Source organism: Bos grunniens, chromosome 17 (genome assembly GCF_055505025.1).
Source record: "Bos grunniens cultivar Pamir isolate PY7600 chromosome 17, Bosgru_T2T1.0, whole genome shotgun sequence".
NCBI lineage: Eukaryota > Metazoa > Chordata > Mammalia > Artiodactyla > Bovidae > Bos > Bos grunniens.
This window is the reverse complement of record NC_141181.1, coordinates 32,838,387-32,863,865: the sequence shown is the minus strand read 5'-3', so window position 1 is coordinate 32,863,865 and position 25,479 is coordinate 32,838,387. Positions and strand designations below refer to the sequence as shown.

Sequence of the window (25,479 nt, the reverse complement as noted above, 5' to 3'; positions counted from 1 at the left end):
GAATTTGACAGTGGCATATAAGACTGGTTTGAGGAGTGAGAGGATAGCTGCCAAAGAACAATGAAATGGAAATGATTTTCAAACCACCTTTTTTAAAATGTGCCTAATGTGCTAGATACATATTAAGAACCTTCAGGTATTATCTCATTTAATTCTATACAATATAAACATGTGAGGCAATTCCCCCTTACAGATGAGAAAAATGAGCTTCCTGAAACATTAAGTAACTTGCCCAAGGTCACACAGCTAATAATCTCATCCTGCATTCAAACCTAGACCAACTACAAAATGTATATTTTTACTACTAAGTCATTGGTCTAAAATTTGTTATTGCATAGCATTTTCAGTTTAATAAAATCTAAATATGTACAGATAGGGGCTTCCCAGGTAGTGCTAGTGGTACAGAACCTGCCTGCCAATGAAGGAGACATAAGAGATGAGAAGCAGGATTGATCTCTGGGTTGGGAAGATCCCCTTGCAGAAGGGAATGACAATCCACTCCAATGTTCTTGCCTGGGAAATCCCATGGACAGAGGAGCCTAGAGGGCTACAGTCCATGGGATCACAAAGAGTCAGATACGACTGAAGTGACTTAGCACACACACAAACACACATACATACACACACACACACACACACACACCTATATAGCATAAAGTTTAAATATGAAATTTCTATTGTATTATAATTTCACCAAAGTCCCAAATACTGAGGTCAATAAAATAAATCCTCGAAATCTTCATCTTCTAAAGAGAGATCACAGACCTCCTACTCAGAACATTGTGAATTTAGTTCTGGCAGCATCAGCCCATTACTCACACCTCACCAACAGAAGAGAAGACCAGGAGTGAATGTGAACTTCATTTAAAAAAAAACAAAACCCTTTGTGTCTTGCTCTCCCCAGCCTCTTGCCCATTTCACCCTGGGGAAGGATGGTATGCCTTTCACCCTAGGCTAAACCAGAGGGAGGGCTTCATGTGTGTGCTCTGGAATTTGAGTAGGAAAGAGACTGATATGGAAAGTTGCTTCTAGAGTGTTTCAGGAGTGATTTCTCTGGGCGTGAGCTATTCTTTCACCAACACAGAGTCAGGGGCGCATTCTCCATGAGTCATACGTGGACATCTGGATGAAAGCAAGCGTGCTTGAAGAGGATGCATGCAGAAAGTTTTCCTGACGGGAGGGAGACGACCTCAGTGGAGAGGGTATGCACATTAACTGAGATAATGGGGCAGGGAGCTGTAAGTGAGAAGCCAGGAAAAGAAGAAACCACACCAAGGATTTCAGCTGGACCCAACAGCTTTCTCTAAGGAGCCCTGAGAAAGGAGCAGCTATGACATCTGTCACCTCTGATTACAGTTCTGTCCCTAAAATAGACTCTTTCTGTCCTTCACTACTGCTTCTCCCCACTCTCTAAACCTGGAGATGAAGTATTAGAGTGGAATAAAGAAACAAAGAAGCTATCCACCAGAACCTTCTCAAAGGCAAGCACCTTTGAAGCAGGTTCAATACTTTGGCCACCTGATGCAAACAGTCCAATCACTGGAAAAGACCCTGATGCTGGGAAAGATTGAGGGCAGGAGGAGAAGGGGAAGACAGAGGATGAGATGGTTGCACGGCATCATCGACTCAATGGACATGAGTTTGAGCAAACTCCAGGGGATAGTGAAGGACAGGAAAGCCTGGTATGCTGCACTTCATGCTGTTTCAGAGTCAGAAACAACTTAGCGACTGAACAACAACAGGGTGGGACAGCAAAAAAGGCTTTAAATTGGTAGAGAGTCTGAAGATTTTATACTAGACTGCATTGAACTTGAAAATACCCACACCTCTACGACTCACCAAGATTTTATCCGAATGCCTGAGGAAATAGTAGACTGCAGATGGGGTCCAGGAGTGAGCAGACATGAAAAAGAATGAAGTTGCTCCCTGCTAATGTCCCTCAGAGGCCAGTGCTTTCACTTACTGCCTGTGTTTCTTTACTCATATTGTAGTTACTTCTCTACTATTTTTAAAACCATACTAACATATAAAACATAAATAATACATGCCTTCACTATATTAAAGATAAGATTAAAAGTAGTGGATATTCTGACACTGTAATTCCACTTTGAAAGTCAATCTATTGTAATAATACTCAAATATATTGCTGCTGCTGCTAAGTTGCTTCAGTCGTGTCCGACTCTGTGCGACCCCATAGACAGCAGCCCACCAGGCTCCCCCATCCCTGGGATTCTCCAGGCAAGAAGACTGGAGTGGGTTGCCATATCCTTCTCCAATCAAATATATTGAGATACATATAATATATTTTATAATTGAAATAATCACCATATAAGACAAGGATTTGCTGTATATGGGGTGGGGTGATGCTCAGTGGGAGAGAAAGAGATGGTTGTTGCATGCATATGAAAGAAAGTACTGACAGTTGGTTAGGGAAAATTAGTTTGATATAGCAAAAGGCAAACATTTAGACCAGTGACAGACAGTAAAGAATCTTCTTGCATTTGGGAGACCTGGGTTCAATCCCTGGGTTGAGAAGATCCCTTGGAGGTGGGCATAGCAACCCACTCCAGCATTCTTGCCTAGAGAATCCCATAGAGAGAGAAGCCTGGCAGTAGTGTATGGGGTCACAAAGAGTCAGACATGACTAAGCAACTAAGCAAAGCATAGCACAGAATATATTCTGATACAGTCAGATCTGTGTTGAGAATTAAAAAAAAAAAAAATGTTTAATGAAAATAAGACCCTGATGAGTGTAAGTGGTAAAGACAGATTAATAATGTACTAGTCTTTGTGACGGAGAAGGCAATGGCACCCCACTCCAATACTCTTGCCTGGATAATCCCATGGGCGGAGGAGCCTGGTAGGCTGCAGTCCATGGGGTCATGAAGAGTTGGACACGACTGAGCGACTTCACTTTCACTTTTCACTTTCATGCATTGGAGAAGGAAATGACAACCCACTCCAGTATTCTTGCCTGGAGAACCCCAGGGACGGGGGAACCTGGTGAGCTGCCGTCTATGGGGTCTCACAGAGTCGGACACGACTGAAGTGACTTAGCAGCAGTAGCAGTCTTCATGATTTTAACCCAGGTATTCACATTCTTCAACTCTTATACTAAAATTGATCTCTCTTCTTAACCAGAACCTGACTCTATCTGGTCAGAAGAAGAAATTCAGAAGAGAAAAACTATCCAGTGAAAGGAAAGTCCCCCCTCCTTCCACTCCATAGAACAATCTTTGGGGAAAGAAATAGGCCCCTATCTGATACCAAAACAGAGCTCTCTGATACATGAAATTCTATTTTGAGGTTTTTAGACCATAAAAATGAATAAAATAAAGTGCCTTCTAGGTTTAATTTTATAAACTTTTGTCTTTTACAAATTGTCCAAAAGCAAAAGATGATATTGCAAGTATTTCAGAAACATTTGTCCCTTTTTGGTTAAAGCCTGCCACCATGTGGCTACCTTGAAAAACAACATTGTTAGAAGTGATTTTCCTTTAGCATTTAGATCCAGAAGGGAAAACCAGCCTATACAGTGTGAGCTGTGCGTTAATCTAATCAACATAAGCATCCGTTTGCTGTAATAGTGTAACTATGCAAAGCATTCCACATGAATTATTTATTTATTTCTCACTACCAACTTTGGTAGTTCAGTACTAAAGAATCCCCCTCCAGTGCAGGAGACATGGGTTCTATCCCTGGGTCGGGAAGATCTTCTGGAGAAGAAAATGGCAACCCACTCCAGTATTCTTGTCTGGAGAATTCCATGGACGGAGGAGCCTGGCGGGCTAGTCCAGGGGGTCACAAAGAGTTGGAAACATCTTAGCGATTAAAAATAACAACAACAACAACCAAACTTTGAGGTAGACACATGACATTCTTGTAGTCTGCAAGTATTATTTCTTTCACCTTGCAGAGTCCTGATACAAGCCCAGGATAGGAATCTTCAGATTCTGTATTCGTCTCTAAAGTCAAAGAACTGTATCTAGAGTATCGTCTGAGTACTCTGTGGCAGTACCAAATTTTCATCCACTTCTGTTTGACACTGGAACTAGATATGACAGTGTGTGAAAGTGAAAGAAAGTTGCTCAGTAGTGTCCAGTTCTTTGCCACCCTATGGGCTATACAGTTCAAGGAATTCTCCAGGCCAGAATACTGGAGTGGGTAGCCTATCTCTTCTCTAGTGGATCATCCTGATCCAGGAATCAAACCGGGGTCTCCAGCATTGCAGGTGGATTCTTTACCAACTGAGCTATCAGGGAATTGGATGTATCAAGACCTAATTGATAGGGCCCACATGGGGTCTCATTGATAAGATGTCATTATGTCAATGTTCCAATGTCCCTTTATGTCACAGCTTGGACATTGGAAGGTCGACTGCCCAAATCCCCCTCTAGGAATCTGGACATCCCCTCCTGGTCCCGAGCAGGAGTCCTCTGACCCAGCTCAATCCCACCTCTTCTGCCCCCGCCCCATTGGCCTCCTAGTCCATAAACCCCATAGTCTGGGATACAGATAACCCATCTGTTGCCTCTCACCATGCTCAAATTCATATCCATCTCAAAGATCCCTCTAAATTCCCTGATCAACCATAATACTCCATCTCCCAAAAACATCAACAAGGGTGAAAGCCTATTGTCTCTAAACTCCTACATCAGGGCCTCTTGTGCCCAACTCACTCTCCCTATGACACCCCTGTCCTAGCTGTCAAAAAACCAAATGACTCCTATCACCTGGTCTAGGACCTGTGACTTATCAATGTGGTTGTTATCCCCATACACACACAGTAGTTCCAAATCCCTATACTCTTCTCTCTCTCATTCCCTCTTCCACTACCCACTTCACAGTCCTAGACCTCAAAGATGCCTTCTTTACTATCCCTTTACACTCAGACTCTCAAGATCCCTTTGTCTTTACCTGGATTGATCCAAACAATCATCGCTCCCAACAGCTGACATGGACAGTCCTTCCACAAGGCTTTCATATTAGCCCTCATTTTTTTGGCCATGCTCTAGCATCAGACCTAACTTCTCTTGACCTTATTCCAAGTATTGTCTTCCAATATGTGGATGATCTCCTTTGTAGTCCTTCGCTCACACCTCTCAACAACACACTATACAACTCTTCAAAGAGTCACCTATCTCGGAGTCCTTTTAACACCAATGAAAAAATATATTACTACCATAGAAAGTCCCTTATATACACCCTACCACTCCCTACATCAAAAACAAAGATCCTGTCCTTCTTGGGGTTAGCTGGATACCTATGCCTCTGGATTCCTCTTGGCACAATCCCTATTAAGCCACCTGAGGAGATCTTTCAGAACCCCTAGAGCTAAAATCAAATATCCATTCAGCCATTAACACCCTTAAGCAAGCCATTCCCCCAGCCCTCAAAATCTGCTCCTCCAGGATGCCTTCTCTGAAACCTAAAAGCCTTGGGTTTCCAAGGGGAGATAAGACCAAAAAGACTTATTTACTATTCTAACACTGTGTGGCCACAATACAGACTTGATAATAGGTCCCAATGGCCAGAAAATGAAACTCTGGATTTTAATACTCTACAGAACCACCATAACTTCTGCCATCACAACAGCAAATAGTTAGAAATCCCTTATGTTCAGGCTTTCTTCACTCTCTGCTCTAGACCCTCTCTCTGTGAATCCTGTTCTACTTCTCAAACACTCTTAGCCCACTCTAGGCCACATCCTCCTAATACAATGTCTCCTGATCCCTGTTCAGACTTTTCTTCTTCTTCCTTGGACCACAGCCCACCCCCTATCACTCCCGATCCCATTGCAGCCACTCCAGGTCCAATTCCACAACCTCCACCTTATGTCCCCTCCTCCCTCCTTCCTTCTCAACTGCAGCAGCTCCCAACCCCCCTCCCCAGCCTGTGCCTGCGGCAAGCTCTGAGACCTCAGCCCCACCCTCTACCCTGGTCCCAAGGCTTTACCCCGACCTCCCTAGATCCCCTCCGCATACCTGGTCTGAACAATCTTAAAACAGGAAACTTCACAGCAGGACCCCGCTCCTTCTCCTGCTTCACTACTCCCTTTACAGGACGTAGCTGGAGCAGAACGCATTGTTTGGTTCATGTTCCATTCTCCCTCACTGATCTATCTCAGATTAAAAAGCATCTTGGCTCCTTCTCCTCAGACCCTGACAATTAGCTAAAAGAATTTAAGTATCTTACCAAGTCTTATGACTTAACCTGGCATGATATTTATATCGAACTTTTCTCCACTCTTCTCCCAGAAGAAAAGGAATGAGTATGGCAAGCCTCTCAGGCGCATGCTGATGAGATACACAGGACTAAGCCCATAGGGGCAATGGCTGTCCCCAGAGATGATCCCAACTGGGATTATCAGGCAGGGAGACCTGGGTGAGCAACCTGTAATCATATGCTTGCTTGCCTCATTGTGAGCCTTCAAAAGGCAGGGCATAGAGCCTTCAACTTTGATAAGCTCCAGGAAATAACTCAAAGACTAGATGAAAACCTGGCACAATTTCCAGCCAGGTTAAAGGAAGCCCTACAAAAATATACAAAATTAGACTCCACTTCAGCAGAGGGCACCATAGTCCTTAACACCCATTTTATCTTCCAGTCATTCCCAGATATCTGAAAGAAATTAAAAAGGCAGAAGAAAGCCCTCAAACCCCTCAACGAGACATTTTAAATTTATCCTTTAAGATTTTCAACAACCGGGAAGAACAGGCAAAGCTAGAGGAAGCCCAACGAGATCAGGCCAAATATCACCTTTTTGCCACTGCCCTACATGGCTCCAAGCCTCCATCAACCAACAAAGAAAGGAAGCCACGTGGGCCTTGCTTCAAATGCAGCAAAGAAGGCCACTGGGCCTGCTTATGCCTAAAGCCAAGGGCCCCTCCAGGTCCATGTCCCAGCTGTGGCATAAAGGGACACTGGAAGGTTGACTGCACAAATCCCCCTCTAGAGATCCGGTCATCCTCTCCTGGTCCTGAGCAGGAGTCCTCTGACCCAGCTCTGCCCTGCCTCCTCAGACTCACTGCTGAAGACTGACGGTGCCCAGGACCCCAGGCCCCAACTCTCGTCACCTCTACGGAGCCCAGGGTAACTCTTACAGTGGCAGGTAAGCCAATCTCCTATCTCATTGACACAGGGGCCACATATTCTGCTATGCCTGCCCACTCTGGAAAAACCAAGGTCTCTCAGGTCTCTGTTATGGGGTTGACAGTTTAATATCTACACCACAAATAACTGAGCCTCTACCTTGCACACTTCAAGATACCCCGTTCTCCCATTCTTTCCTCATACTCCCAAAATGCCCCACTCCTATTCTTGGGAGAGACCATAAGGCAAGTGCAGGGAAAAAGACAGTGAGCCGGGCAGTCAGGCAAGAAAGGGGAAATTTATTGGAGGAAAAAGAGAGTGACTGGCTCTTAAGGAGAACCAGCGTCCTCCCTTTCTGATGGGGTCCTTCTTATACCCCACCAATGAAAAATTCTCTGAAGGGATGGTTAATTTTTAGTCTGTAGTTGAGTCCTGTGGTCACATAGCCAGAGGTCTGGGATCTGGTGGTCTTGCAGCTTTGAGAAGATGGGTGCCAGTGAGAAAACAGAATGCCATTTGGGCAATTTGGTCAGTCTCACGGATTACTGTGATTTTATTCTTTGTTTGCAAGGTTGACATAATGAGCCCTCTTATCAATGAGACCCCGTGTGGGCCCTATCACTAATTTTTCCTCAAGTTTTGAAGTTTCTGGTTGTTTTTAGGAATATTAATTACATCTTTCAAATAAAAAAATACCTAAGCTTCACTTTGTACTAGGATGATAAAACAGTAGTAATAGTACAGTGTAACATTAATAGTGAAAGGACAAAATTATCATCTTATTAAGAATTAGTACCAAGTTTTCAATTTTTAAATTATGTCAAACAAATCACAAGAGAAAAATAAAAATAATTATGATATATTAAATAAAAATAGTATCAATAAGTATACATAGACTCTTTTTTCATGATCTCACTGAAAAGGGATGAAAAACTATTATCTCTATGTAAAGAAATATAACTAATTTTACATAATAACAATCTATAACAATATACTTTGATTAAGGGTTCTTACTAATTATTGATATTTATGTTTTAGACATAAAACAAATTTTGTACAGGTCAGGTCACCTATTTCTTATCCTCAATCATTCATACCACAATGGTGTCTCTCCTTTCATAGAATCACGTGGGAAAAAAAGAATCTATTTATATAGGAATTAATTGTACATGCTTTACATTTCATTGTAAAGTTATTTCAATTGTTGTATAATTTAGGAAAGGATCAGTCAAGGAAAGACAATTTATTATTCCAAATGCTTTTTCTTTCTTCTTCTTTATAATATTATAGTAGAAAGGTATCCTGAATAGTTACCACTCATTTCCACTCTCTCCTTAAAAATGAAAGGTTGAGGCGAAGTCCAAAACATCTTACATAAGAGTATAGAAGGTTTTTTGGTAACCCTCTTTCCCTCAAAAAATCATTGACAAGAAGTGTGGACTCCAGAAAAAAAAAAAAATGAATACATTTTTCCCCGCATAAGTCACAATGAAAAATCACCAAATCTGAGACTTACTGTTCTGATTTGATCTTTCTCTACTTTTCTAAGTCTAAAATATACCCTAGAAAGTTTAGGGTACAATGTTGTTTGTGTTAAAATTTACAATACTCAGGATTTGATTTGGCACTAAAGACATCAGCTGTCAAAGCAATCTTGAGGAGAAAGAATAAAGCTGGAGGCATAACCCACTCAGACTTCAGACAATACTACAAAGCTATAATAATGAAAACAGCATGGTATCAGCACAAAAACAGATATATGGATCAATGCAACAGAATAGAGTCCAGAAATAAACCCACAAACTTATGGCCAATTAATCTTTGACAAAAGGGGCAAGAATATACAATGAAGAAGAGACAATCTCTTCAATAAGTAGTTTTGGGAAACCTGGACAACAATATGTAAATCAGTGAGGTTGGAGCACTCCCTCACATCATACACAAAATAAACTCAAAATGGCCTAAGGACTTAAATATAAGACAGGATACTGTAAAACTTCTAGAAGACAGCATAGATAAAACATTCTCTGACATAAATCATACCAGTGTTTTTTTAGGTCAGTCTCCCAAGGCAATACAAATATAAGCAAATACAAACACATATGGGACTTAATAAAAATTGTAAGCTTTTGCATAGACAAGGAAATCATAAGCAAAATGAAAGATAACCTATGAACTAGGAGAAAATATTTGCAAATGATGCGACTGACAAGAGACTAATTTCTAAAATATACAACAGCTCATACAACTCAACAACAACAAACAACGCAATAAAAATGGGCAGAAGACCTAAATAGATATTTATCCAAAGAACACATACAAAAGGTCAACAGGCACATGAAGAGACATGATCGACATTGCTAGTTATCAGAGAAATGGAAATCAAAACTACAGTGAGGTATCACCTCACACCAGTCAGAAGAGCCATCATTAAAAAATCTACAAATAACAAATGCTAAAGAGGGAGTAGAGAAAAGAGGATCCTCCTATACCATTGGTGGGAACTTAACTTGGTGTAGCCACTATGGAAAACATTAAGGTTATTCCTTAAAAACTAACAACAGAGCTACCATATGATATGGTATTCCCACTTCTGGGCATGTACTTGGAGCAAACTATAATTTGAAAAGATATATGCACGCCAGTGTTCATAGCAGCACTATTTACAATAGCCATGACACGGAAACAACCTAAATGGCCATGGCCAGATGAACAGATAAAGAATATGTGGTCCATACACACCATGCAATAATACTCAACCACAAAAAAATGGAAATAATATCATTTGCATGGACAGACTTAGAGATTGCCATACTGAGACAGACAAATATCACATATCACTTATATGTGGAATCTAAAATTCAATGCAAATGAGCTTATTTATGAAACAGAAACATATTCACAAACTTATGGTTACCAAAGAGGAAATGGAGGTAGGGATAAACTAGGAGTTTGGGATTAGCAAATACAAACTACTAAAATAAACAACAAAGCCCTGTTCTGACAGTTTAGCACTATATTCAATATTTTGTAATAATCTAAAATGAAAAAGAATGTTAAAAAGAATATATATATATATATATACACATTCAGTTCAGTTCAGTTCAGTTCAGTCACTCAGTCATGTCCAACTCTTTGTGACCCATGAATTGCAACATGCCAGGCCTCCCTGTCCATCACCAGCTCCCGGAGTTCACTCATACTCACATCCATTGAGTCGGTGATGCCATCCAGACATCTCAACCTCTGTCATCCCCTTCTCCTCCTGCCCCCAATCCCTCCCAGCATCAGAGTCTTTTCCAATGAGTCAACTGTTCACATGAGGTGGCCAAAGTACTGGAGTTTCAGCTTTAGCATCATTCCTTCCAAAGAATACCCAGGACTGATCTCCTTTAGGATGGACTAGTTGGATCTCCTTGCAGTCCAAGGGACTCTGAAGAGTCTTCTCCAACACCACAGTTCAAAAGCATCAATTCTTTGGCGCTCAGCTTTCTTCACAGTCCAACTCTCACATCCATACAAATATATACAGTTGAATCACTTTGTTGTACACTGGAAATTACCACAACATTGTTAATCAGCTATACTTTGATTAAAAAAATAATACTAATATTCTGTAAATCTTTAAGTATTAATTTTTTGAGGAGCTTCTATTCTGTTTTCCGAAGTGGCTATACCAATTAATATACCTCCCCGACAGTGAACACAGGTTCCCTCTTTTCCACCCAGTTGACAACACTTATTTGTCTTTTTGATTGTAGTCATTCTGACAGGTATGAGGTGACACCTCATTGTGGTTTTGATTTGTATTTCCCTGATGAATAGTATTGTTTAGCATCTTTTCACATGTCTGTTGGCCATCTAAATGCATTCTTTAGAAAAATATCTATTCAGGTCTTCTGTCCATTTTTTAATAGAATTATTTGTGTATGAATTCTTTGTATATTCTGAATATAGATATTTAGACTGTTATTACTTAAATGATTATTGATACAGTTGGGTTAATGGGTACCATACTCTGATGCTGGGAAAGATTGAGGGCAGGAGGAGAAGAGGGTGGCAGAGAATGAGATAGTTGGATGGCATCACTGATTCAATGGACATGGACTTGGACAAACTGTGGGAGATGGTGAAGGACAGGGAGCCCTGGCATGCTGCAGTCCATGGAGTCCCAAAGAGTCGGGCATGACTGGGCAACTGAACCAACAATATGTCTTTTTAATCTTTCTTGTATTTATTCTTTGCTTCCTTTTCCCCTTCTTTTTCTGCTTTCTATGGATATCATTGAGCACTTTATATAATTGGAACATTGTCTCCTCTCTTACTATATCAATTATTCAATTATACTACTTAAAAATTTTTAAATAGTTTTTTTAGAGTTTGAAATAAATAAATTAATCTAAGTCACCTTCAAATAACTGTACCACTCCATGCGTAATACAGGTTTCTTATAGAGTATTTCTAATCCCTCTGTCCCTTTCTTATGATATTTCTGTCACTCATTTCACTTAACCATATGTTCTAATTATCCAATACATTGTCACTATTCTTGTTATATATTTATCAAAATAAAAATAAAATTATTTTTATTCATTTGTTTCTTCTCCAACACTTCCTTATTTACGTAGATCTAAGTTTCTGACTTACATCAGTTCCATTCTCTTAAATGCACCTCTTTTAATATTTCCTTTACAGCATGACTTCTGGGGATGAATTCTCTAAGTTTCTGTGTGAGTTTGTGTGATGTGTGTATATGTGTGTGTGTGTATGCATCAGAAAAAGAGAGAGAGAAAGTCATACCATCCTTTTGAAGGACATTCTTTTGAAGAATAATTTCACTGGATGTAGAATTCTCAGGTCTAGTTTTTTTTTTTTTTAATAATGAATGTTTATCTATGATAGTTTAATAGTTTTCTTTTTTTTAATGTTATTTTTAAACTTTACATAATTGTATTAGTTTTGCCAAATATCAAAATGAATCCGCCACAGGTATACATGTGTTCCCCATCCTGAACCCTCCTTCCTCCTCCCTCCCCATACCATCCCTCTGGGTCGTCCCAGTGCACTAGCCCCAAGCATCCAGTATCGTGCATCGAACCTGGACTGGCATCTCGTTTCATACATGATATTTTACATGTTTCAATGCCATTCTCCCAAATCTTCCCACCGTTTTTTTCCTTTTAGTACTTTCATTCTACTCTTCTTATTTGCATAATTTCTGATGTGCAGTCCACTGTAATTCTTATTTTTCTTCCTCTGTAGGTAAAGTGTTTCCTCTCCCTCCCTTGGTTTCTTTCCAGATTTTTGTCTTTGTCTTTCTTTTCTAGTAGTGTGAATATGCTATGTCTAGTTGTAGTTTTTATGAGGTTTTGTTTTGTTTTGTTTTAGTTTGTTTGTTTTGTGTTTAACCTGTTATTCTCTGAGCTTCCTGGATCTGTAGCTTGGTGTCTGCTATTAATTTAGGAAATATTTTGCCCTTTATTATTTCAAATATTTCTTTTGTTCTCATATTCTCTTTCTTCTCATTCTGGCATTCCTGATATGCAAATGCTATTTTTAGAAATGCCCCAAGTTCATGGAGTTTCTACTTGTTTAATTCTTTTTATTCTATGCATTTCAGTTTGGGAAGTTTCTATTGGTCAATGAAACTCACCAAATCCTTCTTCAGTTGTGTCCATACTGATGAGACACTTAAAGCATCTCCATTTCTAGAATACTGTCTTTGATACTGAGCACTTCCTTTTGATACATTCTTACAGTCTCTGTCTGTCTGCTTACATTATTTGTCTATCCTCGGTTATTGTCCTTTTTCAATTGGAACACATATAATTCATAGTTATTTTAAGTTCTCTCTTCAGTAATTCCGATATTTGTGCCTTGTCTGAGTCTGGCATTGATGCTTGCTTTGCCTCTTCAGATCTTTTTATTGACTTTTGGTATACCTTGTAGTTTTTTGTTAAATGCCAGTGATGCTGTATTGGAGAATAGGTTTTAAAGTAAATAGGCCATTAGCATGAGGGTTTATGCTAATCTGAATAGGAGTTGCTTATTAATTAATGCCTGCAGTAGCTGTTGAGGCCAGTGGCTTTATATTCCTCTACTGTCCTAATTTGTGTCTCCCTTGCCCACTCTGGGCTTCCCTCAGTATGCTCTCCTCAGGGAACATCTGCAACTCACAGCTCTGTCAGCTGCATTGCACCATTTTACTGGAATCCAGTGTGGGGTGATATGTTGTGGGGCAGGAGATTCATACTGTCATCTTATGATTCAATCTCAGTCTTCCAGTGCACCTGCAGCTCTGAGCTAAGACCTTAGACCTCGACTGGTGTTTCTACAATCATTGTTTAGCTTCTCTCCACACTTTAGGTTAGACAGGGAGGTAAGAGTGACCTGGGTCAGGCAGAATTCCCTTTGGCTGCCTGGGATAAGGCTCTGGGTAAAATCTTTTCCCCCTGAAAAGTGGCTTTTGTTATGGAGGATCCTCTGGACTTCTCACACAATGATTACTCTTCCTCTCCTCCTGCCAGAATCACAAAGATAGAGAATTTGCGTGTGCATTATGAAAGCCCAGTGGGGCTCCTAGAGATAAAACCTGGGGATGTACTGGGGTCAGTCCAAGACCACAGCCCCCATGGGTTTTTCCACTTTCATCCTAGTCCACACTCAGCCTCCAGCAATTCATCAAAATCATCATTTAAGTGTCCTTACCAGTTTATGACTCCAGCAGCTTCTGCCCTAGGTAAGTAGATCTCATCTGTGACTCTCTGAATTTACCTGTCTCTCCAGATTTGAGGGTAACAAATTTCCTTATAATCTCAGGTCTCTGATGAGTCCAAGAAAAGTCACTGATTTTCAGACTGTTCTTCCTTTCCTTGCAGGCACAGGAATGACAGTTTATAAGCTCTTTGCACATTGGAGTTTAAACACTGAAATTCTGTAACCTGAAGACTTTTATCATGGTGTTCATCAAGTTTCTTTGTATGAGATAGCATCTCTTCTAGGAGTTCATCACATACAGAAGGATTTCATGGAGAAAAACTAAATACATAGGATCTTCTAACTTATATTTATCAAACAAACACAAAGTGCATGCACTAACACTGTCAAGCATCTTTCTTTCATAAAGCTAAATATCTTTTTATACAGTATTGCAGTCTTTGGTTTTAGAAGGGTTGCTTTTGCAACTCTCCATGGATACATAAATTTGTAACAACTATGTTTATGGTTCCACCTGCATTTTTCAAATGCTCTCTGAATATCCGGTTGACCTGAGTTGGGATCAACTAGTGAGTAAAAGACAGAATATCAAACCTCATCATGGACAGTCATCACCTTGAGAATTATCAGTGATAACCCTATAGACTTAAGTGTGTCATCTTCATAAAGTTATTACCATATGAATGTTACTCTGAACCACGTTAATGAAGAGTTATAAGGTGGCTACTCATACACACGGAGTAACTTCTGCTTCACAACCAGGAAGAGAATACTTCAAGTAGAGACTATTCCAGAGAAAAAGGCCTATAAGAAGAACGGGTGCCATCTGTTTACTTCTGGGGAAGGAGATACAGTCTTGCAAGTCAAAATGTTAGTCACCATGTCTAACTCTTTGCGACCCCATGGACTGTAGCCTGACAGGCTCCTCTGTCCATGGGGCTCTCCAGGCAACAATACTACAGTGGGTTGCCATTTCCACCTCCAGGGGATCTTCCCAACACAGGGATCGAACTGGGGTCTCCTGCCTTGCAGGCAGGTTCACCAGAACTACCAGAGAAGTCCTACAGACTTAGTTAAGAGCAAAGCAGCTTTGAGATTAGAAGACAGTTGTATTTTCAAGCTGTACATGGAGTTCTGGTTTGTATGTCCTCTATGAAAATAGTCTCTTGATCGCCAGATCTTTCACACACAGTGCTTGTAGACATGCTCTAGAAAATGGTTCGTACCAAGTATTTCAAACAAAGAAATGAAATGATCTGTGTCACCAGTTTCATTCATGCTTGGTGTACCTACATTTCCCGGTTGACCTATGGCACCTTTCATCTTGATGACCAAGATATAGTGCTCTCTACACTTGATTCTCCTGCCCCAACAGCTTGTCTGGCTACAGTGAAAGCTGGCCACTGCCCACTCCCCTATGCATCACCCTATCCAATATGAATTATTTTTAACTAAGAAAGCTATTTTTAAAAATAGCCAGAATCGAGAGAGGCGCATATTGAACTCATCAACAGATACACAGCAGGATGCTATAATCAAGGCTTCACATGGAATCTAAACTCTGAGTTGTAATCTTGAAATTGGTATCAGTTCTACTCTCCATTTTCTAGTCTGAAATAATAATATTTATAAATATTAGTACATTGTGAACTCTGAAGTTTCATGCAAACCCAAGATACTAATCTCCTTCCAATGCTATAGTGCTTAAAAAATTACAATATTGCTTTTTTTCTCAAGTGCTTTAATTAGAAAAAAATTATCTTTTATTATGTAAGGGCAGCAAGCAAGAAGGAAATTAATGAATTTAAACAATGAAGTACAGCCACCACTTTGTAATTTTTGTTCTTAGGGAGTATAGTCAGCAGACTTTTAAGGTAGTACCCATCATCATGCCCTCTGCTATTGATGCTGATGCTTTGTCTGGTACCCTCCCCTCTAGTGTAGGTGGGACTCATGAACTGCTTTTAACCAACAGAATATGCCAAAGGTGATCTGATGTACTAGATTATGCGTATACACTCCAAAAGATTGTTACTCATCTTGCTAAGAGACTCTGTCTTTCTTTGGCTGGGTTTGAAGACACAGGCTGCCATGTTTGTGAGCTGCTGTGTGGAGAAGAGCACGTGACAAGAAGCTGAAGGTGGCCTCCAGCTCAGAGAAAGAAGAGAACGGAGGTCCTCACTCTGGCAAACTGAAGGGGACTGAATTCTGCCAATAACACTGTGAGTGAAGAAGTTGATCCCTCCCCACTGAGCCTCAGATGAGACCACCACTTGGCCAAGACTCTGATTGCAACTTTGAAAGATCCTAAACCGGAGGACTCAATTAAACTGCTCCCAGAGAAGAAATGAATGTGTGTGGTTCTAAGTCACCAAGTTTGTAGTATCACTGTTAAGCAGCAGCAGATAACTAATACATTGAGTTTTACTATGTTCTTTTTAATTTAAAGACTGAACATAACTTCTGTGATTGATTTTATTCATTTGTTCTAAATGAGCACTCCTACTGAATTCTGTCACATAAATAGGGAAAAATAGCTAACATTTATTGAACTCTTCCTTACACTAAGTAATTTACAAGCATTATCTCTACTTCTGTCTTCCAGCATGGAAGGTACAGCTCTCCACCATCATTCATTAAATCAATCAATCAAGCTGAAAATCACAATCTACCTTCAGGACAGATAGGAAAGAAAGCACTTTATTCTGAGAGATATCTGGTGGGCTGTAAGGATTAGAATTCACTGAGCACAAAACTGTGCTATTAATAATACAGAACACTGCAAACAAGCAAAATTATTGCAAACTTTGCCAAAATTATTATAGACATAAACAACTGGCTATGAATCAGTATGGCAGTTACATCATCTTATTCAATCTTCTTAACGGCATCAATTTACCATCTTGAGTTATGTAACTATTTGATAAATGCAATCATCAAAAAGGGATGAAAAACAGAGACAGATTTACCATTTGCAAGCAGGAGTCTACAATAAGGCAATCATCATAACATACCCTTCAACAGGCAAAGACGAAACACAAGTTATCAAAGCAAAGATGCTTATTTCAAATCATAGAGCTTTTTTCTTTTTTTTTTTCAAAAAAAAGTTCTTTAAAAATGAAAAAATAACATTTCTCAGCCCTGCTGGAGATCAGTTTGGACTATGACTTAACATGATTGATGTAAACATCTTACTACCAGTTTCCTGAATCAAAAGCAAAAAAATACTTTTATAAAATATTGTTCAATTTAATATATCGACTCCCCAAAAAATTTAGTGATAGGACTATACAGTAGCATTTTGGTTGCAGTATAGCAATTCAGGGACATATATGGTTTCACTGAAAGTAGTAACATGACATTAGAATTTCTTTAAATGTGTTTTTTAAAATTTGGAGCCAACAAAACTTTTAGATTTTCTGAAATATTTGTCTATGTGTTACTATATTTGTCTATGTATTACTTAAATAGACTTTGCTTCAACTTTATACAGGATATTTTTTTAATCAAGTTTTTTAACAGATTGTTCTGTCTGAATCTACTCCATTGAACTTAGATTTATTTAAAAATAAATACACAATTAGTATTGTCTTTCACACAGCCATACAATAATATTTGACCTTACCCATCAATATTCAAATGCATTTATTTTATATATTTTTTATTTTTTGCTCCAAGGTTTTAGAAATTTACCATAATTCATGACACTCCATAAATCTAATGCAGTATTCTTGTCTGGAGAATTCCCTGGACAGAAGGAACTGGTAGTCTACAGTCCATGGGGTTGCAAAGAGTCGGACACAACTGAGCAACTAACACTTTCACACTTGCACTTTCAATGCTGTTTTTAAATGAATAAAATTGTTTCCTTTCCATGAAAATTGAAATTATGTTTTCAATATTTTGCCAGTATAGATATGATTAACAGTATTTAACTTTTATCTAGAACCTTTTCTAATTAAATTGACATATATCTCATATTCTGGCAGATGATAATCAACTTAGAGTTAACTCATGAGCTGATTTCTCTTATTTACAAATGAAGAAGTCCGTCATGGAATGGTGAAATGACTTACACTTGACCCTGAAGAGAGAAGAAAGCAGAGTCAGTAGAATCCAATGATTGTCAGATTCTAAAACTGATCTTTCTTTGAGAGCAAAAATCAAGTCTTAACCACAATAGTATCCTATTTGTGATTGCTTGTGTTATTTTAGCCGAACACTGTTTTATAAATATTTAACTGTCACTTTTCTTTTGTTTGTTCCTTCAGAAACCTCTCCTCAGTTGTTGTTATTTAGTGGCTAAGTCATGTCTGACTCTTTGAGATCCCATGGACTGTAACCTGCCTGGCTTCCCTGTCCTTTACTATCTCCTGGAATTTGCTCAAACTCATGTCCATTGAGTCAGTGATGCCTTTCAACCATTTCATCCTCTGCTGGCGAAACCATACAAAGCATTTGAACTGAAAAGTAGTTCATTTTTCTATGCTTTGCTGGTTTATTTGTGTTTCCTGTTTCCTTTGTCTTGTTATACATTCATGTGTAGGGTGGAAAGGAAGGGGTTAATGTGTTCTGCCACTCTGAAATTACTACCCACAACTGAAATCACAGCTTAGTTTCTCTTAAAACACATGTTTGCCATTTTTAATCACAGACTCAGTGATTAAGAATGGAATGAAAAAGAGACATGACTAAGGAGCAATTCAAATAAACACAGAATTAAGATGTTGTGATATGTTTATAAAGACTAGAGACATCTGGAATATTCCAGCTAAATAGTACAGATAATGCACTCTTTCTTTTAATAAGGGCTCTGAGTACCATAAAATATCAAATGCGTAAGTACTACTGAGATCCTCTGTTATTTTTCCTTTGTCCTCTAGTATACACCAAGTTCTAAGGTTTTTTTTTTTTCCAATTATATTGTGCTCATTACTTCTGACATTTTAGACTTTAATCTTCTTCATTAAGGAGAACCTATACTGTGTTCAAACAGTCTCATGTTAATCAAATCTCCATGAATTATGTTTGTCGTATGTGTCTATTCACTTAGAACACTCTATTCAAAAGAAAGATACGTGATGTTAAATAGGAGGTAATAGTCTAATTCCAATCATAGAATTTCTCCTTCATTTTAAAGAGAAATGGAAGTGGAATGATTTTTATAATTTGTGATTGTGTCAGTCAACATCGAGTTACAGGGACTATTAGACAGTATAGCTGTTTCAGGAAGAACATTCAGGGAGTTAGATGCTCTCAGATTTGTAGCAGGCATGGTGATAGAAACAGAAGTGCCCCACCATGAGCACCATGGATTCTGCCACAATCAGCAAGGTGGAAAACAGGAGTCCACCACTAGAATAATTAACTTCACCAACACCAACAAGTAACTGAGATCCAGCGGTTAGAAATTGTGGTAACTGCAAATGATGCAACTATTACTTCTCTATACATATGGATTGGACACCGGCACACCAGTGTGGACCTTCATTCAAAGCTGTGCTGGCTGGCAGAAAACAGGCTCAAGTAGAATGAAGATGGCCTCTGCCCATGTTTACCTAACAGACTCCAAGTGGTTGCATTTAAACAGAGGACCATTGTATGAACAACCATGGCTGAGAGGCTGTCTGAAGAAAAGCCTCTAGAAGTGCATACTACAGGTAGACTGGAAGGTTTGAATGGAAGATGAATGTCAAGCCACAGCATGCACCTTAGTGTTTTGATTTTTTTTTTTTTTTGCTGTTCAATATCCTCTTCTGAGCCTCCTGGAATTATCTGTGAGTACCACCCTTTACCACATTTTAGAAAACATTGTTTTAAACTGTACCATTCGAACCACTTATTACTGCTTTTTAAGATTATAAATGTATTTTTAATTTTAGGCATCCTATCGGGGATGAAATTGGGCAGACATTTGCTGAATGCTATCTGAATTTCAGACATCATGCTACCTTTAGAGAAAAGAAAATGTTTTATTGTCCCTGCTCTGGTGGCATTGTGCTATTTGATATAATTAGGATAAAGAAGTATTTAATAGAAGGAAGAGCAGAAAGAGGAAACTAGAATTAAAGTTTCATCAATAATTATTTTAGTCTCTGGATAAAGGACAGAATTACAAAGTTAAAACAAAGGTAGGTGTTTATACAGGAAAATAAATTGATTTAGTAACAATAGCAGCAACAATTGAAAAATAGATTTGAGACCCAAACTGATTAAATTGACAACAAATAATAATTGCTTAAAAAATGAAAACAAATAGCTAATTTATGAATATAATAGAAATATATGATAGAAGAAGACATCTTTTAACCCCCTGTAAATAAACCAGGATTTAAGACATATTATATTCAAATGTATTTCTTTGTTTTTCTGGGAGGACAACTCTGATATACTTTGGTTTCAATTACAAACTGATAGATTTTTTCTGGAAGGCAACTTGGCAATAAGTAAAAAGGGTCCTTAAAAGTTTAAATTTTTTAAAAAATTTCTGCAATTTGATTAACTATGCAGAAGCTATGTCTGTTTGATTCACCACTGTCTCACCTCTGTAGCTTTTAAAGTACCTGATACACAGTTTTCAATAAATTTTGTTTTGATAAGTGAATAATAATTATCAAAGCATGAATTTAATAGCAAATTAACCTGAAAAAATCCTGAAGGTCAACATTGAAGGAAAAATTAATAACTTTTGGCCTATTCATATTATATATATTATTCATCCAATAAAAATTTATGTACAATTATTATAATGGCAAGGGAATATGCTCATTTGGCAATAACACAAAGGTGTCTTATAGTAGTCTGTATTTCATCATCTCAAATAAAGGTAAAACACAGAATAAGATAACATGTTAGCTGTGAGTGAAGATTATTTGTTTCATTAGAATCAACACTTCTGGTAAGATTCTCCTAATTCTCCATACCCATAGTATAGATGGAAGTTATAGCTTAAATTGTCCTGTATTTTCAATGTTTTCATATGTTCAAAGTCTAGTAAAACTACACTGAATATCATACCATTTTATTTGACACTTCTCTAAGACATTTATCTATACATATTAGAGGTATCTATTTCCTTAATTCTCTTTATATTCCAGCATGAAATTCAACATCAGGTTCATTTTTATGTTAACGAAACCATTAACTATTACCCATATTTATATATTTTTAGTTTGAGATAAACAGTATACCTATACCTAATAAAAATTAAAATATAACCAATCCATGATATATTATACATTTCAACAAAAAAGTAGATTGTCACAAACAGTTGTTTGAGCAGTTTCTCCAAATTATGGTACGTAATTACTAGTTTGTGGCAAATGCCACAATATTCAGAAACCTAGTCTCACATTTAGTATAAGCAATTTCCATTCCAGTGGGTTTGCTCACATACTCACATGTACTATATTATGAAGGATTCTAAAGCTAACCCTTCATTTGGTTTCTCTCATAAGTGTGATATTACAGAATATGATTTTGGTTTCCATCATGTAGTTTCAGATTTATTTACATACACTTGTGGTTCCATAATCTTTGGAAATTGAACACCGTCCAGAAAAAAAAATAGGTAAACATATATATTATATATTATTTGTATGTATATGTATATATATATTATAAAAAAGAGATATGGAAAATGAAAGGAAAAAGCTAAGTATCAATAATAAGGGCCAGAAAATTTTTATAAAGACTAGAAAGAATGAATGTTTAGGGAAAAAATAGCTTTTGCTTCTACTCTATGTTGCCTTGAGGCTATTATTGCCTGCTTCCCTGCAGAAATTGGTAGCAGCAGCCAAGACATCAGTGTTCTCATGAAGTAAGTACACTCTGAAGAGTTGCCCTTAGGTATTGAATATCCTGTCTTACTCTTACTCTAAGACTGTAGATTACAATTTAGGGAGATTGTCACTTCCCAATTATACTATACCTCAAAGTTTTAAATTTAAGATCACAAAAGATCAGAAGGTAAGAAAAGCAGTTTTTGTAAAACATACAGAAATCTTGAATCATATTGAAAATACTGACTTTATATACATGTACCTATATAGGTGAAAAAAAAAAAAAGATTACAAATGGGAATGATCAGCAATGGTCATCTGATAGAGATTTCAGTACCAAGCTTATCTCCTATGCACTAAAACAGTGGTCAGCAAATGACAGCCTGAAGGCCAAATTGAGCCTAGTTCCTGTTTTTGTAAATAAATTTTTATTGGAACACAATCATCCCTAATAATTTCCGCATTATCTATAGCTGCTATCACATTATAGGGAAAGTTTAAATGGTGTGACAGAGACTGTCTGACTTTCAAAACCTAAAGTATTTACAATTTTCTCTTTTATAGAAAAAAATTGCCAAACCCGACTTTAAACTCACAGACTGAGGTCTGGCCTTTGATCACTCCTCAGCACAGATAGGGGCTTCCTTGATGGCTCAGCAGTAAAGAATCTGCCCCTGGGTTGGGAATATCCCTTAGAGAAAGAAATGGCAACCACTCCAGTATTCCATGGGGTTGCAAAGACTCAGACACAGCTTTGCAAGCAAGTAAAGAGCAGCACAGATAGATAATCAATGCACAGATATTGTCAATATAAAAGAATTAAAATTCACTTTAAAATGAATGAAGTATAATTATTTGGTTAGTATGAAAAAAATTGAGTAGAATACTAGAGAGGGTAGCCATTCTCTTCTCCAGGGTATCTTCATGACCCAAGAATCAAATCATGGCATTAATGTAAAGGCAGATTCTTTACCTTCTGAACTACCAGGAAAGCCCAATATAAAGAGTACAAAAGAGTAAACAGTGATATATTGAATATACCTGAATATCAAATTCGTTAAGTTGGAACATCAGATAGAGAAATTTTCTAGAAAACCTCAAGAAAAGCTAAAGAGACCTGACTTATGGGTAAGTATCAAATAGTAAAATTTCCCAAAGGAGGAAAAACAAAAGGTAAAAGGAAACTATTTGAAGAAATAAGGTAAATAGACTTCCTATTCTGGTAATATGCTAGGCTATTATTTACCACTCAAAACCACTAAAATTACTAAATTTTAAAATAGTTTCTTAAAAGATCAAAGAGCTAACATGATATGATAGTCAGGAATTACCATTCTAGTCTAGATGAGAACCCATAGAGGAAAATCCAACACTGAAGTAGCTTTGGCCCTAAGGATATTTGCCAAATTTAACTAATATGGTTTTGACTTTTAAGCTGTCAGAGGATGTGGGCTTTAATAGGGAACTTTTCTTATTAAAGCTGGAGCTCCTAAGTCCAATGTTAAGATAATTAGTTATCTTCATAACCAGATATACCTAGTCACCTTGCCTTCTCCAAAAAAACTGAAAATAAAATTGTCTTGGCAATTATTAGACTGAAGTATGGAGAAGTTGAAGGCATAAGGCAGCACTCAAAATCACATTACTGAAAGTCGCTCAGTTGTGTCCGACTCTGTGACCCCATGGACTATACAGTGAATGGAATTCTCCAGGCCAGAATACTGAAGTGGGTAGCCTTTCCCTTCTCCAGGGGATCTTTCTAACCCAGGAGTCAAACCCAGGTCTCCCACATTGCAGGCAGATTCTTTGCCAGCTGAGGAAAGTAAAGGAAAGGAAAGGAAAGTTGCTCAGTCATGTCCAACTCTTAGCGACCCCATGAAGTGTAGCTTACCAGGCTCCTCCGTCCATGGGATTTTCCAGGCAAGAATACTGGAGTGGGTTGCCACTTCCTTCTCTAGGAGATCTTCCCAACCCAGGGTTTGAACCTGGATCTCCCTTATTGTAGGCAGATGCTTTATTGTCTGAGCCACCAGGGAAGTCCCCAAGAATATTGGGGTGGGTGGTAGCCTATCCCTTCTCCAGTAGATCTTCCCAACCCAGGAATTGAACCAGGGCCTCCTGCATTGCAGGCAGATTCTTTACCAACTGAGCTATCAGGGAAGCCCCCACATTACTGAAGAGGTACAGGAAAAAAAAAAAACCCTCAAGTTGTAAATTCACTATATTTAATTGTTCTAAGATTCTACTTTTTTGGGTCCTATTTTAACATTTAGTAGTTAGGATGTATATCATATCGGAAAAAAGCCTGGTAGCAATTGTGACTTAACTATTATTGACTACACATGAACATCAAACAAGCAGTTTTAGTATGTTAGAAAAAGTCAGAAGCAAAATGGAATACTTTTTCAATAAATGCTATACATCTTTGAGCTAGATTTTCAGTGTGAAAAGGATCTGAGAGTGCCTTGTTCAATTTATTTTGCTTATACTTTCCTTTTTATACATAGAGAAGAATGACATGACAACAAGCTAAATGAGTATATGCTGTCTTTACATAAAAGTCCAAAGTGATGAGAAAATATTTTTTTTTTATGGTTTACTTGGCAGCATTACTTAGTGATTCATAAAAATGTTGCTCTTCTGTTGTTGGCATCTTAGCTTCAAAGAAAACAGTAGTTGTTGCAGACTAATAGTAACCCACAAGCACCTAATGGAAGTATAATCAGCTCTTCTTTATGGGAGCACACCAATCCTAAGCTTCAAGGAATAGCACAAAGAATTTACCAATTAAAATGATCAGTTTATTTTCAAATGTAACTAATCACACGAGGAAACAATTTACTATGAGCTAAAACTAGCAATAAAAATGAAAAGCATAAACATGATTAAATATGTCTGATACGGGAATCTTCAGATACCTATCTAAATAACACCAAAATCTATGTTTAACATGTTCAAAGGAAGGAAAAACAAGCTTGAAAATATCTGACGGGGATAGTGGTGGTTTAGTCACTAAGTCGTGTCTGACTCTTGTGACCCCACGGACTGTAGCCTGCCAGGCTCCTCTGTCCATGGGGATTCTTCAGGCAAGAATACTGAAGTGGGTTGCCATTTCCTTCTCCAGGTCTGCAGGGGATAGCTAACTTCAAAATACATCAAGATGTTAAGGTGTAAGAATTCTGTAATTAAACTGATAGTAAGTAGATGAGTTTAAAAGTAGGTTAGACATAGGGAAGATCCCCTTGAGAACAGCATGGCAACCCACTCCAGTATTCTTGCATGGAGAATCCCCATGGACAGAGGAGTCTGGTGGGTCACAGTCCATAGGGTCACATAGAGTCAGACACAACTGAAGCAACTTAGCAGACACAGCTAAAGACAGAATTAGTAACTAGAAAACAATTCAGAAAAAGATATTCAAAATTAAGCATGGAGAAAATAAAAGAGAAGATATTAAGTTGATATTGAGATTTACAAGATATCATGTGAAGTTCTAATGTGTCTCTAAGTATAGTTCCAGGAGGAAGAACAAGGAGAACAAAACCAAGAGTAAGACCTGCAAAAACAAATATAAAGGCTGCCACTTTTCAGAAATAATGAAAGTATGATTTGCATTATGAAGACTTCAATTTCCAACTACGATTAAAAAACATTTTACACCTACATATAAATAAAAATCAAAACTGCAAAACATAAAAAAGAGCCATTTCAAGGAGAATCAATGAAAAAAATCAAAAATTACCTTGAACGAAAAATTAAGAAAAATAGGAATTAGATTGACAGTAAAATGGAGTCCAACTTCTGTATAATTAAATTGTGCTGATAAATTTAATGATGATTCTGAAAAAATTCATGTGAATTAAAATATCAATGTGTAATATTAGAAATA

At 38.0% G+C, this 25,479-nt stretch overlaps 1 long non-coding RNA gene across 5 annotated transcripts in view; it reads right to left on the bottom strand.

The window, feature by feature from the left end:
• LOC147355176 (uncharacterized) overlaps window positions 1-25,479 on the bottom strand; it is a 75,303-nt gene that overhangs the window by 42,166 nt on the left and 7,658 nt on the right. For 2 of the 5 annotated variants that reach the window (XR_015143951.1, XR_015143948.1), the window contains exon 3: window positions 16,483-17,893. The exons of the other annotated variants lie outside the window; for them this stretch is intronic. This is a non-coding gene — a long non-coding RNA (uncharacterized LOC147355176). Of the gene's footprint in view, window positions 1-16,482; window positions 17,894-25,479 lie in introns of those variants that run through there. 5 annotated transcript variants of the gene reach the window in all.